This window comes from Scyliorhinus torazame, chromosome 12 (genome assembly GCF_047496885.1).
Source record: "Scyliorhinus torazame isolate Kashiwa2021f chromosome 12, sScyTor2.1, whole genome shotgun sequence".
In the NCBI taxonomy this organism is placed as follows: domain Eukaryota; kingdom Metazoa; phylum Chordata; class Chondrichthyes; order Carcharhiniformes; family Scyliorhinidae; genus Scyliorhinus; species Scyliorhinus torazame.
In genome coordinates this window covers 153140906-153159641 of record NC_092718.1, presented here as the reverse complement: position 1 = coordinate 153159641, position 18736 = coordinate 153140906, and the positions used below count along the sequence as shown (strand labels likewise).

General features: G+C 51.4%; 1 protein-coding gene across 8 annotated transcripts in view; it reads right to left on the bottom strand.

Moving 5' to 3' along the window:
- Window positions 1-18736, bottom strand: part of srrm3 (serine/arginine repetitive matrix 3) — a 524769-nt gene that overhangs the window by 142069 nt on the left and 363964 nt on the right. The window lies entirely within an intron of this gene.

Sequence of the window (18736 nt, the reverse complement as noted above, 5' to 3'; positions counted from 1 at the left end):
TGCATATAAACTATACACCTCAATGAGCATGATTCTAATGCCTCATTGCATCGGCTGCACCTCCCACTATTCCCGGAGAATAGCGGGGGAGTTCCTAAATGGGGTTAGCGCGGGCGCCAAATGGGGTGCCATTTTCCTGGGGTGTAGCACCCGATGCAAACTGGTTCATGTCCTTATTGGCGTGAACCAAACTTGCATATTTAAATAAGTCTTTAAACTCATTTAAATATGCTCAGCTCGTTCAGAGCCGGAGCCTCCTGGCTTTCATGAATTGCTGTCCCACAGGTGCAGCCTGACGGCGGGTGAATCAATACTGGTTTCCAAAAATGGAAACTAGGCATGATGACCTTGCCTGGGGGCTGGGAGGCCAGTGCAGCCCCCGGGTGATTGGAAACAGGGCAGGGCAGTGGCACTCGGCAATGCCAACCTTTCACTTCCTCTTTTCTGACTTCAGAAAGCATTGTTGAAGTTGCCAGCAGCTGTCAATCAGAACAAGAATGTTTATAAATATTGCAGTTAGGATCAATGGAGAGCACTTCAGATGCATTCAAGCGTGAAGGGAAAGATAAATAAACAAACCTCCAGGTCCCTGTGTTTAAACCCTTAAGCTGTCAATCAAAGACTAGTTAAAGGTACTGCACTGTGCTAGGCATTCCAAAAATCTCTGGGGATTTCAAGGCTTTTCAAGTGCTTTCTAGGAAGCCTCTGACACTTCAAAAAGCAGAGAGCTGAGGGAGCACATGCGAGGAAAGGGGAAGTCTTCCTGAATTCAATATTAAATTAACTGTCAGAACTGCTCATCAACTGTCAGGCAGAGCAGTTCAGAGTGAGAAGGCCACTGCCACTTCAGAGTTTAAACAGGTCAGAAAAGGATGATGATTCTGAGCAGAGAGTTGCTGAGATCACTGAGTGAAGAGTGATCTCCAGGATGCCCAGGGCTGGAATGGGCAGTCCAGACATGGGACCCCATCCCGGGGCAGGGTCCCGGCCTCAACCCCTTTGCCACACAACTCCAAGGATTCTTGGGGACCCTCCTCTGTAGCTTGGCAGTAGAAGAGGCGCACATGAGCAATGGGCTGACCCCTCTCTAGGTCCAGTACTCCAGTCTAGGGTGTCTTTGCCAGGATGTCAGTGCCATGGTGCCAGAGGAAAGTACACCATCGGCAATGCCAAGGTAGGGTCTGAAGAGGGCAGGAGGTGGCTGAGGGGATGGGGCTAGGGTGGGGATGCTGGGAGGGGTGGGGTCAGGTCACTCTTATGCATGCGTATTGTGTGGGGGGGTGACCTGTTATTCCTGTGTTGGGGGGAGAATGCCCCACCTTAATGAGGGTTTGGGGGAGCTCCCTTTGTCAGCAGGGGGGTGTTAACATTTGTGTTGGAGGGGGGTGTGGAGAGGAGTTTTTCTCTAGACATGGGAGCAGGGTGCCCTGGAGAGAGCAGTTAATAAAGCATACAGAGTCCTGGATTTTATTAATCAAAGCATGGAGTACAAGAGCAAGGAGGTAATGCTGAACTTACACAACACACCAGTTGGATCTCAGCTGGAATATTGTGTACAGTTCTGATTGCCACACTATAGGAAGGATGTGAATGCACTGGACAGAGTGCAGAAGAGGGTTATAAGAATCGTTCCAGGGATGAGAAAGGTTATTTACGAGAATAGATTGAAGAGAATGGGACTGTTCTTCTTGGAGAGAAGAAGGCTAAGAGGGGAATGGCACTAGGTCATGATGCTCGTTTGGAGAGCCGGTGCTGCGGGCCGAATTGCCTCCTGCACCTTAACAATTCTGTGATTTATTGAAAACCTTACACTAACAGTTTGGTCTAGAGGGCAGTTCATGATTACCAAAAACCGAGAATATTTGTTTTTGATCATTCAAACTCATTTGGAAGGCAAAGTGACAGAAATTCTATCTAATACTCATATCCAATCTACCAATCATGAGCCATGGTGCTTGGAAAAACAACCAAAAAAATACCCCGTTAAACATTCATGGACGATCAAAGTCTGTGGTCGAAAAGAGAAAGGCTGTTTAACAAGGAGTCAAAATGAGTGGGAACAAACAGTGGATTTAGTGATATAAACGACAAATCTGATGTGGTTAACTTTGGTCTGCACTGAACACTGAACATTGCTGCCTTACTTTAATTCCCTGTTGTCCCTTTTGTCACCATTTCAGTAATTATTCCCAAGAAATTATATAAATGAGATAGCCTCTGGGACAGTACAATCTGTACAGGCTCCATCGGAAGGCGCAGAATATAAGGCCCAAACGACCCATTCTTCACACCTCACATCTCGTTAAAATGTCTCTCACAGTTTTGGAGCATAAACATCAAATTCCACGATAACTACTAGGCTCAGATGATTCATGCAGACACAATGACTCACAACACCCCTTATCACCATGGTAACTGTAATTTATAGGCACTAAAGCTTAGTGAAACAACTAGAACGCCTATTACGCCATTGTCAAAATTTGCCAGTGGTTGCATGTTATAATTTTATCAGCAAACGTCCTTTAAACTGTCGGTTAACTTCCTATTCTCGGTCTATGGTTCAGGCTTGAAAGACTAACAAAGGTACAATTTGGTTTTGATTTTGCATTCTGCATTGGGAAGCATTCTCAGCTGAATGTGATCCTGTCCAAGATCCGAAGCAGGAACACTAGGAAAGACCATCTTCCACTTAGTAACCAGAGAATGGATGATCTTCTTGACCAGTGTGTTTGACAACTTGGGCGTCATTCTCCGAGCCCCCAGCGGGTTGGAGAATGGCCGTTGGCCGCCGTGAATCTCGCCCCCGCCGGTTGCCGAAGTCTCCGGTACCGGAGATTGGGCGGGGGCGGGAATCGGGCCGTGCCGGTTGGCGGGCCCTGCCGCTCGATTCTCCGGCCCGGATGGGCCGAAGTCCCACCGAGAAATTGCCTGTCCCGCCGGCGTAAATTAGAGTACCTATTTACCGGCGGGACAAGGCGGCGTGGGCGGGCTCCGGGGTCCTGGGGGGGCGCGGAGCGATCTGACCCCGGGGGGTCCCCCCACGGTGGCCTGGCCCACGATCGGGGCCCACTGATCCGCGGGCGGGCCTGTGCCGTGGGGGCACTCTTTCCCTTCCGCCTCCGCAACGGCCTCCACCATGGCGGAGGCGGAAGAGACTCTCCCCACTGCGCATGCACGGGAAACTGTCAGCGGCCGCTGACACTCCCGCACATGCGCCGCCCGGAGATGTCATTTCCGCGCCAGCTGGCGGGGCAACAAACGCCGTTTCCGCCAGCTGTCGGGGCGGAAATCCCTCCGGCACCGGCCTAGCCCCTCAATGTTGGGTCTCGGCCCCCAAAGATGCGGAGCATTCCGCACCTTTGGGGCGGCGCGATGCCTGTCTGATTGGCGCCGTTTTGGGCGCCAGTCGGCGGACATCGCGCCGTTTGGGGAGAATTTCGCCCCAGTACCAAGAAAAAGTGGCCACATTCCGTAGAGGCAAATTCAACTGCTACTGACGTTCAGAGATATACATTGACCCTATATTATTGATTTATTTTCCTGCATCACTGAATCAACCAGGCCTTACTGGCAGGATCTACCAGGAGTGTTGCGCCCAAAAAGCAGCGCGGCGTAGCGTGTCTAGTAGATGTCAGGAGATCCCACTTACGGGATATACTCGGTTTGCCGGGCGAGATCTAACGCAATCTTATGAGGCGTCACTTTCTGGCAAATCTGCATATTAGAGTGAGACAACGAGTCTCACTCTAATATGCATTGCCGAGATCTAACTTCATTTTGGATTTCTCCCTCAGTGTACCCGATCAGGCGCCGTAGTGGCGACTAGGGGATTTTCACAGTAACTTCATTGCAGTGCGAATGTAAGCCTACTTGTGACACCAAGAAAGATGATTATTATTATTTTGGACACCTCGGGCTAGCGCTGTTCAGTACTGGTCTGCACAAACGGGGACTAGAAGGAACGGCACTCGTGGGGTCTCCCAGTGGATCAGAGGTCCCCAGGTGCTTGCTCTCTGGATAGGGTGGTACACTGGCACTGCTGGTGCCACCTGGGCACTCTGGTGGTGCCACATGGGCACATGTGGCACTGCCAGCTGGAAGAGGCACTGCCAGGGTGCCAGGCATTTGTTGCGCGGCAGTGATCAGGCCAGGGGTGCCCTGTGTGGGTGTGTGTGTGGGGGGGGTCCCGCGATCCCTTATAGTGAGTTGGGGCTTCGGGGGGGTTCAGGGTCATGTAAGGGGCTCGAGAGCCCCTCACTGCACCAGCAAGCGGAGTTCCTCCGTGCAGAAAAAAGAGTTAAGTGCAACCTCTTTGGGGAGTTCCCTGCTGAGGCCCCTGCTCTACCCGGATGGGTGTTAGGGGCAGCACGGTAGTGCGGTGGTTAGCACTGTTGCTTCACAGCACCAGGGTCCCAGGTTCGATCCCCGGCTTGGGTCACTGTCTGTGCGGAGTCTGCACGTTCTCTCCGTGTCTGCGTGGGTTTCCTCCGGGTGCTCCGGTTTCCTCTCACAAGTCCTGAAAGACGGGCTGTTAGGTAATTTGGACATTCTGAATTCTCCCTCCGTGTACCTGAACAGGCGCCGGAATGCGCCGACGAGGGGATTTTCACAGTAACTTCATTGCTGTGTTAATGTAAGTCTACTTGTGACAATGAAGAGTATTAAAAAAAAGATAGTGGGGTGTTTCTCGGCACTCCGTGTGCTGGGAAACACCCGGCTGATCTCCCGTGCTACGGGACCCAGCTAATCTCCCGTGCTACGGGACCCGGCTAATCTCCCGTGCTACGGGACCCGGCTAATCTCCCGTGCTACGGGACCCGGCTAATCTCCCGTGCTACGGGACCCGGCTAATCTCCCGTGCTACGGGACCCGGCTAATCTCCCGTGCTACGGGACCCGGCTAATCTCCCGTGCTACGGGACCCGGCTAATCTCCCGTGCTACGGGACCCGGCTAATCTCCCGTGCTACGGGACCCGGCTAATCTCCCGTGCTACGGGACCCGGCTAATCTCCCGTGCTACGGGACCCGGCTAATCTCCCGTGCTACGGGACCCGGCTAATCTCCCGTGCTACGGGACCCGGCTAATCTCCCGTGCTACGGGACCCGGCTAATCTCCCGTGCTACGGGACCCGGCTAATCTCCTGTGCTACGGGACCCGGCTAATCTCCCGTGCTACGGGACCCGGCTAATCTCCCGTGCTACGGGACCCGGCTAATCTCCCGTGCTACGGGACCCGGCTAATCTCCCGTGCTACGGGACTCTGTCCAAACCAGAAATAAATTCAAATCAATGATTCCTAAAGTAAGAAGCAGTTTGAGAGTTTTTAACCAAGTGCCACACTCGCAAAGGGATTAGAACACATGGCAAACAAAACATAACTCATGATTGTGAATTCTTAGGGGAATATTAAGGGACTGAGCAGACTGGTTAGCTCAGTTGGCTAGATGGCTCGTGTGTCGATCAGATTAAGGGCAACAGCACGGGGTTCGATCCCCATTCTGGCTGAGATATGCTTGGGCCTGCCTCCTCACCCTGCCCTGCAGTAAATTCAAGGCATAAGCCATGGTTCGGTGACCCTCGAATAATTGAGGATCCTACCCAGAAACGAAGATTGGGGAACCAAAATGGGTAAATTAAGTTAAGGTAAGTCAAGGGACTGAATGGCCAACGCCTGCCCCTACGTTCCAATTATGGATTATTCTACTCTGGAATTGCAAAATATCAGAGTCAGGGCACAAAGCTGCAGCAGTGTGGAGGGAGCTTTGCTCTACTTGACTGATCATACAATAATGGGCTGAGTACTGGGTGACAGTGCTTCAGAAAATTACAATGGAGGCCTCATTGATTCACCAGGCACCCTTGACTTTAATGTTAATGAGAGTGCCACTCCATAATGTATTGGAGGACTGCTTGAGGTACACTCTATAGAACGTTCACTGAAGTGGACACTGCATTGTTTGAAAATTATATTCACACCCACTGCTACCAGATGTCCCCAGTGCTGTATCAAATTGCCCAGTGGCCCTCCTCCTCATGGTCCCACCCATGCTGAGCATATGCCTGGTACAAAGCAGGCAGCCTGCAGCCTTCACCTCTGCTGGTACACAACAATGCTGTTGTGATATGCCCGGTACAGATATGTGACTGCAGTACTGGTCAATTTTGTAAATGAGTTTACCTCCCTTTATTTATGAGAGATGCCCATTTGCACACAGACCGTTTGTGCCTTGATCGATGGAACTATCCCCTAAATTGAACACTTCAATGCTGAAATTTTAGTGCTTGATGTTGACACTCAATGCCAACAATGGGAAAGTATTCTCCTTCACAGCACTGTATGGCTTCACCTTGATTACCATAAATTGCATCCCATTCTGTGCACCCGGAGTTCATTTACATCTATCTTGGTGGAAGTATGAATTAAAAATAATCCAAATTATGACAATAAACTCACCTACCATTTGTACACGGATGTAACATTTTGTAATTCTATGGTTACTATTGATACCCCTCCAACCCTACTGGCAATTCCATGTATGCATGTGTAGTTTCCTTATAGTCTAGGGTAAATACCTTACACAGAATAGGAAGGATGCAGGTTTGACCCATGTTGAGTTAGCTAATCTCAGATCAATTGACTGCAAATGGCCCAGGAGCACTGGTTGGGAGTGAAAAAATGAAGCAAAATTTCCATTCCTGAAAACTATCTCTTGATCTCTACCTGGAAGGTGTGTGTACATGTACAATGTGAGGTCCCACTGGGAAAATAACTTCACAACATCAGAAAAAATGAATGCCATTTGGATGAGGTACTGGAGTGCTGCTTTACCTTGGAATCCCAGCTCGAAGCAGTGCCTTGAGAGTGAAGAGGGGAGGAGGAGGAAACAATGGTGATAGGACAATGCACCGGGGTGGACAAATTAGAACTGCCATAGTGAATAAAATGACACATGCAGACCCAATGAGCAGATGCCCTAATCCTGATGGGGGAACCTATGCACATAATGCTTCCTATGGTAATGATCATGGCAAATAGTATGGTACACTGTTTTACAATGGTGGGAACATTATATCAGGTACCATACAACCTAATTTTCTCTTAAGGTCGAACTAATTTATTTAAAGTCACAAAATTCATTTTTTTTAAATCCTGAGGTTAAGTCTCCATTCGCTGTTGCTGGGGAGGGAAGTCTGGACATTGGCCTGTGCTCATTAATTTATAATTTCAAAAACGGTTACTTTTATTTTTGCTCCCTTTTATTTTGAAAGAGAACTTCTAAAATGTGATGGACATCTGTTGAATGCACAATGCAACTAAACTGGTTCAAATGTATCATTGCTCTCCACCTAATTTCAGAAAGGACTCACCTTCCCAGGCAGCAGTAGCTCTGACGGTCGTGCGGGGTGGGGGGCGAGCCCATTTCTCTTTGCAAAGGGTGGGGGTGGGGGGAGAGCCCATTTCTCTTTGCAGAAGGACATGTTTCATTTCATCCCAGCACCCCATGCCAACACCATTTTCTAATTAGAATATGGACAAAAATATCTTGGCATTCGGCTGAACACCATCTCTGCATTCATCTGATTCACAAGCATCTCACAAAGGAATTCAGCAAACCATTCATCTGTCAACCGTGTTCCAAGTTCCTGTCAGGATTTAGCAAGTAGGCACCCATACAGAGCTGCCAGAATCTAGATTGAAGATGCCTTTTCCAAACACTGCGTGAAGTGATATTAATATAATTAGAATTTTTTAAATGCCATGATGTGCAGCAACTAAATCTCACTGCATATTTTCAGGGGGCTTCATATGTTGGGCGCGATTCTCCCATGTCGTGCCGTATGGGGGAAATTGCCATTTGTGCCATTTTTTCCCACGGCGGCAGTCCAACCGAGGAGCGGAGAATTGCCGCCATTTGCGCTGGCGCGTTTGGAGTGGCGCCAGTTGCGGGGCGCTGTCTGGGGCTGGGCCTCCGATTCTCCGGCCTTGATGGGACGAGCGGCCGCGCAGAAACAGCAGAGTCCTGCCGGCGCCGTTCACCCCTGCTCGCAGCCGGCGGGAACTCTGCGCCTAGGGTCGGGGGGGCGTACTGTGGGGCGGGGAAAAGCGCTCCTTCACCGGGGGGGCCTCCGATGGGGTCTGGCCCGCAATCGGGGCCCACCGATCGGCGGGCCAGCCTCTCCAGCCCCGGCCCTATTTTATTACACGGCTGGCCCCTGAACCCTCATGCCATGTTGCGTCGGGGACGGCGCGCTGTGGAAGTCCCCCATGTATTCGCGGGTTGGCGCGGTGAACTGTGCATGTGCGGGTTGGCGCGGCCCAACTGCGCATGCGCGGGTTGGCGCTGTGCCCATTTGGCGCCAGGAAGGGAGACTGGAGCGGCGTGAACCGCTCCAGCGCCATGCTGGCCCCCTGTGGGGGCCAGAATCGCTACTGCCCACGCCCGTTTCGCGCCGTGGTGAAATGCTACGGCGTTCACGACGGCGCGAACACTCTGTCCCCATTTCGGAAAATCGCGCCAGTTATGCCTGAAAAGTTACTTTTTATCTAATTACATAAAATATCTGATTATTCAAAGAAATCTCCGACATATATTTCTTCCCCCGCTGATTTGAATTGTCTCCTTTCTCATGCAGTATTCCTGACTGAGAAGACAATTGGCCAAACTTGCAACAGCACTTTGCATTTACATCTTTAATGAGGAAAACCTCTCTGAGTACGTAGGATACTGGGAGAAGTGACAAAAACCTGGTCAGAGGTGAGCTTTACAAAAAGGAAAGTGGAAATGGAGTTAAGATGTGAATCCAGGGTGTGGGGTCTAAGTGACTGAAGGCCTGGCTGCCAATCACAGGGCAAAGAGAGGGACAGACCTATGGAGAGGTGGTTGTAAGTTTGGAGGAGGTCGCAGAGATAAAGTCCCAGTCTATCCAGCCTCTCCTTATAACTCAAACCGGGACTTGATGGTTTGAGTTATAAGGAGAGGCTGGATAGACTGGGACTTTTTTCCCTGGAGTGTAGGAGGCTTAGGGGTGATCTTATAGAGGTCTATAAAATAATGAGGGGCATAGGTAAGGTAGATAGTCAACATCTTTTCCCAAAGGTAGGGGAGTCTAAAACTAGAGGGCATAGGTTTAAGGTGAGAGGGGAGAGATTCAGAAGGGCCCAGAGGGGCAATTTCTTCACTCAGAGGGTAGTGAGTGTCTGGAATGTGCTGCCAGAGGTAGTAGTAGAGGCGGGTACAATTGTGTCTTTTAAAAAGCATTTAGATAGTTACATGGGTAAGATGGGTATAGAGGGTTATGGGCCAAGTGTGGGCAACTGGGACTAGCTTAATGGTAAAAACTGGGCAGCATGGACTGGTTGGGCCAAAGGGCCTGTTTCCATGCTGTAAACTTCTATGATTCTATAAGGGCCGGGATTCACCGACCCGTCGCCGGGTCGGAGTATCCCCGGGAGGGGGCACGATTCTCCGGCGCCAATTCTCGGGCGCTCGCAGGATTCCTGTTCTCTTGGCGGGACCTGGAAGGTGAGTGTGCGGGGGCCATCCTGGAGTTGGGGAGGGGGTTCCGACCCGGGGGGGGGGGCCTACAGTGGCCCGTGATCGAGGCCTCCCGATCGACAGGCGGGCTGGTTCCGTGAGGGCCTATTTTACTCTGCACCCGGTCCCTGTAGGGCTCCGCCATATTGCCCGGGGGCCGGCGTGGAGAAGGGAACCCCTGCGCATGCGTGGAAATATGCCGGCCATAGCGCGCTGGTCCGGAAATACGCCAGCGGTTCCACGCATGTGCGGAATCACGCCGGCCGTTCTGCGCATGCACGAACTCGCACGAGCTGTTCCGCACCGGCTGGAACTGTGGGGACCATTCCGGCACCAACCTAGCCCCCTAGGAAGGGGAGCATTCAGATTATCAGGGACGGTTGACGCCGGAGTGGTTGGCGCCGCTTTTCACGCCGGCGTGGGGACATTGCCCCATTATTGGAGAATCCCGCCCAAGGAGAGGCAAAGCCAGGTCGGGATTTCACATGGCAATGAGAATTGTAAATTGGAACCAATGTATGCCATCAAGGATATGGGGTATAGATGAATGGGACTTGATATGAGAAAGGCTGTAGGTAGCAAAGTTTTAGACGTGCTGAAATTCATGTATAGTGGAGAATGGGATATTATTCAAGAGAGCATTGGAATAGTTGTGGAGGTTCGAAGCATAAATAAGCAGGTGAGGTGAGATGAGGGGAAAGTAGGCAACCTTTATGAAGAGGAGGCTATCAGGTCAGAAGCTCAGATTGGGGCTGAACAGGATTCCGCACAACCGCCGCATGATTTGCTGTGGCAGAGATGGCCTACCATTGGCCGGAGGCAGGATCCGGAGGCAGGATCATCTGGTCCTGCGTTGTCAATGGGGTTTCCCATTTAATAGACCCTTTGCCACCGGGAAACCTGGGATGGGAGTGCACCGTCAGCAGGAATGGAAGATCCCATTGGTATGAATGGCTGGAAAGTTTTGGCCTGTAAATATATCCTTACCATGGTGCGGTCATTAAATAAGTTCACAACAGAGTAACTCTTTATTTGACTCTTTTATTGTAAGGAGATACTTCCAGAGACTGGCTTATAATGAAACACACAGCGCTGAAGTGTGGTGTCCCGGCCAATGGGGGTGCTCCATACTGAGAGGTGGATGTATGTGCCCCCACAGTGCAAGTCTGACTCTGCTGCAAATCCTTTGGCGAGACGGGGAAGAGGCGCTGGCTAACAGCCATCGAGGGGAGCAGCGGGGTGACTCTCAAACTCCAGGCCAGGGCTGAGGAGGGCAGGCGGGCAACTAACCAAAAAGAACAGAGGCCACCAGGTGAGATAGCCAGCAGCAGCCGCCAGGCAGACAGCCAGGAGCACACGCGGTTGTTGAGGGTTGTGGCTCGAGGTCCAGCCACCCAAGCGAGAGCCGAGATGAGAACAGAGCAGCACTCAGGAGGTGAGAAGAAGGTCAGGCAAGCGTTAGAATCGTGTCTCAGGGAATTGGGGAGCAGCAGCCAGCGGGAGCTGGACAACTCGACCAGAGCCAGAGGCAGCAGGGTTGAAAGTGAGTGGAGAGGGCTGGGCAGAAACTGGACTGGGCGAGAATTTGTGTTTCCAGGTCCTGCAGTGTGTGAGCTGAGGGTGGGCGAGGTCAGGAAGCATTGACAGTATTTTGGATGGGGCTCCATGTAATTGGGACGGGGCTCAACGTCACCAGGGATGGGATGTGATGTGGGGCCCCCGCAAAAGGGAGAGCGCAGGATCCTCAAAAGTGTAAGACCACCTCTGGATTCTTCAATGTATTTAAACATGTTATTTTATCGTTTGGAATTGAAACTCAGTTCTGTACATGTACTTAGTTTTCGCAAATTGGAATGCAGCAGTCATGTTGTTAGACATTTCCATTGTATTCTTTGAAAAAAAAAGTTTTCCAATTAAGGGGCAATTTAGCGTGGCCAGTCCACCTACCCTGCACATCTTTGGGTTGTGGGGGTGAGACTCACGCAGAGACGGGGAGAATTTTCAAACTCCACATGGACAGCGACCTGGGCCGGGATAAAACCCAGGTCCTCAGCGCCATGAGGCAGCAGTGCTAACCATTATACCACCGTGCCACCCCATGGTAGCACAGTGGTTAGCACTGCGGCTTCACAGCTCCAGGGTCCCAGGTTCGATTCCCGGCTTGGGTCACTGTCTGTGCGGAGTCTGCATGTTCTCCCAGTGTCTGCGTGGTTCCTCCGGGTGCTCCGGTTTCCTCCCACAATCCAAAGATGTGCAGGTTAGGTGGATTGACCATGCTAAATTGCCCTTAGTGTCCAAAAAAGGTTTGGAGGGGTTACGGGGATAGGGTGGGAGTGTGGGCTTGAGTGGGGTGCTCTTTACAAGGGTTGGTGCAAATTTGATGGGTCAAATGGCTTCCTTCTGCACTGTAAATTCTATGTAAGATCCATTCTCAAGCTGGTATTGGACCTTCAACAGGGTGACACTATTGAAGTGAGTGAAATTGCTGGCACTCAATCTACTGTTCTTTTTCTTGTCTACAAACAGTTTGAATATATTTACCCACGGCCTTAGGTTCATAATAATGTATTGGGTCCAGAACACTGAATTAGGAACTTAATATTAAAAACCAATTAAATATAATGCATAGAAAACCGATTATGAAGGGCAAGTTGACTATAATGGATATCTCTGAGTGAATTTGAAGTCTCCTCAATAGAAATATTTTAATGAAATGGAACTTACAAGAATTACATTAATACTGATATATTTTGTGAATTTTTGTGCTCATCAAGAAGAACCAGCCTTGGGCATAATGGATCAGTAATCCAGAGGCCCAACTAAAGCTGTGGGGACTGGGGCTCAAATCTCACCACAGCAACTGGTAGAATTTAAATTCAGTTAATAAAGTCAGGAAGTAAAAGCTCAACGTCACCGCAAAACCATTGTCAATTGTCATAAAAACCCATCTGATTCACTAATGTCATTCAGGGAATAAAACTTGCCATCCTTAGCTGGCCTGGTCGAGATGTGACTCCTGGTCCACAGCAATGCAGTTGACTCTTAAATGCCCTCTGAAATGACCCAGAAAGTCACTCAGTTGTATAAAGCTCCAAAAAGTCTAAAAGGAATGAAACTGAACATTGACCGAGGCACCATAACCAACAACGTAGACTGAGCGGCCAAGCTGCTAGACTGAGTCTGTAGCAGGTGGTGAGGGAACCAACAAGAGGGAAAAACCTACTAGACGTTGTCCTCACCAGTCTACCTGTCGCAGATGCATTTGTCCAAGACAGTATCGGTAGGAATGACCACCGCACAGTCTGAGAGGAGACAACATCCTATCTTCTTGTTGAGGATACCCTCCATTGTGTTTTGTGCTAAATGGATAGATTTCAAACAGCTCGAGCAGAGTGACTGTCCTTGACTTGAAGGCAACATTTGTCAGAGTGTGGCATCAAGGAGCCCTTGATGTGAAGTCGATGTGAATCAAGGGGAAGACTCACCACTGGTTGGAGTCAGATCTAGTGCAAAGTAAGATGATTGTGGTTGTTGGAGGTCAATCATCCCTGTCCCAGAACATCACTGCAGGGGTTCCTCAGGGTAATATCCTAGGCCCAACCAACTTCATCTGCATCATTAATGATCTTCCCTCCATCATAAAGTCAGAAGTAGCAATCATCGCTGATGACTGTATAATGTTCAGTACCATTCGCAACTCCTCAGATACTGAAGCCGTCTTTGTCCAAATGTAGCATGACCTGGATGACATTCCAACTTGGGCTGATAAGTGGTGAGTGACATTAGTGCCATATCAGGTCCTGATAATGACCATCTCCAACAACAGAGAATCTAACCATCACCCTTTGATAGTCAATAGTATTGCCATCACTGAATCCCCCACTATCAGCATCCTGGGGGGTTACCATTGACCAGAAACTGAATTGACCAGCCATGTAAGTACAGTAACAGAGGCTGGGAATTCTGAGCCTAGTAGCTCACCTTCTGCCTCCCAAAGCCTGTCTATCACAATAAGGCATAACCCAGGATAGTGATGGCATACTCTCCACTTGCCTGGATGAGTGCAGCTCCAAACAAAACTCAAGCAGGTTAACATCATCCATGACAAAGCAACCAGCTTGATTGTCATGCCACCCGCCACAATACACATTCACTCCTTACAAAACTGACGCACAGTAGCAGAAGTGTGTTCCATCTGTGAGATGCACTGCAGCCATTCAACTAGGCTCCTTCAACAGCTCCTTCCAAATCCATGACCTCTACCACATAGAAGGCAAGGGCAGCAGAGCATTGGGGATATCACCATCTGCATGTTTCCCTCCAGGTCACAGACCATCCTGTATTGAAACTATGGGTGCGATTCAGCGACCCCGTTACGCCTGCCGTGCATTCGGGCGCAATGAGTGAATCGCTCAAGAGCACCTGAATCGAGCTCGGCGCTGGGCCGATCGTGAGTCTCCCGATGCATTTTGCCAGGCGCGAACTGGATCTCTCCAGATCTGCATTTTAAAAAATTATTTTATTGAACATTTTTTAATAAATACAAAACCATAAAACAAACAAACGACGAAACACAGCAGCATCAGCTCCCCCTCCCCCTTAACAGCTGACAGTGACTAGCTCTTTAAAGAACACAATAAAAGGCTACAATCTTTTGTAGAACCCCGCAATTGTACCCCTTAATGTGTATTTAATGGTCTCAGGATGCAAAAGCTCCATGAGAACCCCAGCCACACCGAGGCACTGGGTGGAGAAGCTGACCTTCACGCCAACCGAACCCGCCCGCAAGCGACCAACGAGGCCAAGGCTAAGATATCCGCCCACCCACCTGTCTGCAGCTCCGACGAGTCTCATACCCCAAATATGGCCGCCAGAGAATTGGGCTCCAAATCCATCTGCAAAATCTCCGACGTGGTGCTGAAGAAGGAGACCCAAAATCTCACCAGCTCAGGATACGTCCGGAACATATACACGTGGTTTGCGGGGCCCCTCCCACAGCGCTCACATTTATCTTCCACATCCTCAAACAACCAACTCAACCTAGTCTGAGTTAAGTGTGCCCGGTATACCACCTTCAACTTAATCAACCCTCGTCACGCGCACGACAAAGTGACGTTCACCCTACGCAAGGCCTCACAGCATAATCCCCTCCTCTAATGCCAACCCCCCAACTCCTCTTCCCATTTAGCCATAATCCCCACTAGGGATGCAGTTTCCCCCGCTATTATCCTCCCGTAAATTCACGAGCTATTTGCCAATTTCAAACCCATGAGTGTCAAAACCCTTTCCAACGGTGAAGACAGCGGTGCTACCAGAAACGACAGGAAAACCTTCCTTGCAAAGTCCCTCACCGGCAGATATCTAAAGCTTTCTGGCTGCGCAAACCCAAACTTCTCTGACAGCTCCTCCAGGATTGCGAACCGCCCACTCCAAAAACAAGTCCCCCTCGCCATCCACCCCGCTTAACCAGCCAGCCTGGTATCCAGTCTTGCTGGCTCAAACATATGATTATCACAAATTGCTGCCCACTTCGACATCTTAATATAAAACGCTGTTCAAATGGATGCCAGATTTTCAACGTCGCAACCACCACCAGATTCCCTGAATATTTCCCTGGAGAGAACGGCAGCAAGGCCATCGCCAGCGTCCGCAGCCCAGTCCACTTACATAAGCCCAACTCCATCCCCATCCACATAGCCTCCTGGTTCCACACCAACCCAACACCTTTTCCGCATTCACCGTCCAATATTAGCAGATCAAGCTCAGTAACGGCAAAAACCCCTGCCTGCCGGTCCCATTGCAGGACTGTTCGACAAATCCTAGCAATATTGCCCGCCCAAATAAAGGACAAAATCAGCCTCTCCACCCCCGCAAAAATACCTTTGGCAAAAAAAACGGTAAGCATTGGAATACGAACAGGAAACGTGGCAAAACGTTCATCTTCACCGACTGCACTCGGTCTGCCAAGGACAGAGGAAGGCTATCCCACCTCTGTAGGACCGTTTTAACCCTACCCACTAGATTCGTAAAGTTTAATTTATGAAGCTGAGCCCAATATCATTCGACCTACATCCCTAAATTCCCAAAACGAGTGCCCGCCAAACGAAACAGCAACACTCCCAAATTAGCACCCTTCTCTGACGGGGTAACCGAAAAACGCTCCCTCTTCCCCAGGTTTAACTTATACCCAGAGAACGCACTAAACCACTTCAACAATGCCATTATGCCCCTCCCCCACTGGGTCCAAATGTGCAGTAACAGATCATCAGCATACAGGACACCCTATGTTTCATCCCCCTCCTCACCACCCCCCACCACGCACCTGAATTCCTCAACGTTATGGCCAAAGGCTCTATCGTCAATGCAAATAAGAGTGGGGCATAGGGCACCCTTGCCTGGTTCCCTTATACAGCTGAATATACTTTGAGCCCAGACTATTCATGCGAACACGAGCCTTAGGCTCCTTCTATAACAGTCTCACCCACAACACAAATCATAAGAACATAAGAACTAGGAACAGGAGTAGGCCATCTGGCCCTTCGAGCCTGCTCCGCCATTCAATGAGATCATGGCTGATCTTTGTGGACTCAGCTCCACTCTCCGGCCCGTACACCATATCCCCGAATCCCTTTATTCTTTAGAAAGGTATTATCTTTTTCTTAAAAACGTTTAAAGAAGGAGCCTCAAACTGCTTCACTGGGTAAGGAATTCCAGAGATTCACAACCCTTTGGGTGAAGAAGTTCCTCCTAAACTCGGTCCTACTTCCCCTTATTTTGAGGCTATGCCCCCTAGTTCTGCTTTCCCCGACCAGTGGAAACAACCTGCCCGCATCTATCCTATCTATTCCCTTCATAATTTTATATGTTTCAATAAGATCCCCCCGCATCCTTCTAAACTCCAATGAGTACAGTCCCAGTCTACTCAACCTCTCGTCATAATCTAATCCCCTCAACTCTGGGATCAACCTAGTGAATCAGGGCCCAATCTCAAATCGCTCCAAAACCGCAAACAGACAGTTCCACTCTACCCTATCAAAAACCTTTTCTGCATCCAGCGCCACAGTGACCTCCTGCTCCCCTCCCCCACTTTGACGGGGATAGGATTACATTCAAAAGGGGCCGCACATGATAGGACAACCGCCTTAGCTTCACGAACCCTGTTTGATCCTCCCCAACGATGCTCGGGAGGCACTCCTCCAATCTGAGTGTCAGCAAACAAAGAGAAAATGCTGGAAAATCTCAGCAGGTCTGGCAGCGTCTATAGGGAGAGAAAAGAGCGAACGTTTTGAGCCAAATGACTCTTTGTCAAAGCTGACAAAGGAGCTTTGACAAAGGGTCATCTGGACTCGAAACATCAGGGGCGAAATTCTCCCCCAACGGCGGGATGTCCGCCGACTGGCGCCAAAGCCGGCGCCAATCAGACGGGCATCGCGCCGGCCCAAAGGTGCGGAAGGCTCCGCATCTTTGGCGGCCTAGCCCCAACATTGAGGGGCTAGGCCGAAGCCGGAGGGATTTCCGCCCCGCCAGCTGGCAGAAATGGCGTTTGCTTCCCCGCCAGCTGGCGCGGAAATTCGGCGCATGCGCGGGAGCGTCAGCGGCCGCTGTCAGTTTCCCAGAGCATGCACGGGAGCGTCAGCGGCCGCTGTCAGTTTCCCGCGCATGCGCAGTGGGGAGAGCCTCTTCCGCCTCCGCCATGGTGGAGGCCATAGCGGAGGCGGAAGGGAAAGAGTGCCCCCACGGCACAGGCCCGCCCGCGGATCGGTGGGCCCCGATCGCGGGCCAGGCCACCGTGGGGGCACCCCCCGGGGTCAGATCGCCCCACGCCCCCCCCCAGGACCCCGGAGCCCGCCCACGCCGCCTGGTCCCGCCGGTAAATACCAGGTTTGATTTACGTCGGCGGGACAGGCAATTCCTGGGCGGGACTTCGGCCCATCCGGGCCGGAGAATCCAGCGGGGGGTCCCGCCAACCGGCGCGGCCGGATTCCCGCCCCCGCCCAATCTCCGGGAGCGGAGACTTCGGCGGGGGCGGGATTCACGGCGGCCAACGGCCATTCTCCGACCCGACGGGGGGTCGGAGAATGACGCCCCAGAAGCGGGATTCTCCCTTCCTGGGAGACTAAGTCCCCACGCCGGCGGGAGAACCGGCGCCAACCACTCCAGCGTCTACAGTCCCTGAACGTGCGGAATTCTCTGCACTTCCGGGGGCTAGGTGGACAGCAGAGGGGTTGGCGCCGCTCCAGCTGGCGGCAAAAGGACTGCGCAAGTTTGCGCATGTGCCGAAGGGCCGGCGTGATCTCGTACATGTGCAGATCGGCCGGCGTATTTTGGCAGATGCGCAGTGGGTTCCCTTCTCCACGCCAGCCATGGCGGAGCCCTACAGGGGCCGGCGCGGAAGGAAGGAGTGCCCCCACGGCACAGGCCCGCCCGCAAATCGGTGGTCTCCGATCGCAGGCCAGGCCACCATGCCCCCCCCCCCGGTGTCGGACCCCCGCGCGTCCCCCCGAGGACCGCCCCAGCCGACTTACCTGCCAGGCCCCGCCGTATGGGACCATGTATAACCCACGCCGGTGGGATTGGCCAAAAATGGACGGCTGCTCTGCCCTTCGGGGACCGGAGTATTGCCTGGAGGGCTGCTGCCATCGACCCCCGACCGGCGTGGCGTGAACCTTGCCCCCACCCGAAAACCGGCGCCGGAGAATATGGCAGCCGGCGGAGGGCGGGATTCGTGCCGCCCTCTGGGGATTCTCCGACCTAGCTCTTTTCACTCCCTGCAGGTGCTGCCAGACCTGCTGAGATTTTCCAGCATTTTCTCTTTGGTTTCAGGTTTCAGCATCTGCAGTAATTTGCTTTTTTACTGAGTGTCAGCACCTTTGTCAGGATTTTTGCATCCACGTTCATACAGTAAATACATTAATGGCTTTCAAAAAGCATCTCGACAAATACATGGATAGGATGGGCATAGTGGATTTGGCGCAAGGACGTGTTGAGGGATTTGGCCAAGGGTGGTAGCATGGCCAGTACAGGCTTGGAGGGCTGAAGCGCCTTTTCCTCTGCTGTATTGTTTTGTTCAGTAACAAAATCGGCCAAAAAGACCCGCATTCCACCGCGGCCTTCTCCTTCTTCAGAATGAGTGAGATAGATGCCTGTATTATCGTCTCTGGGAGTGACCCCCTTTCCATTGAATCCTCAAATGCCTCCAC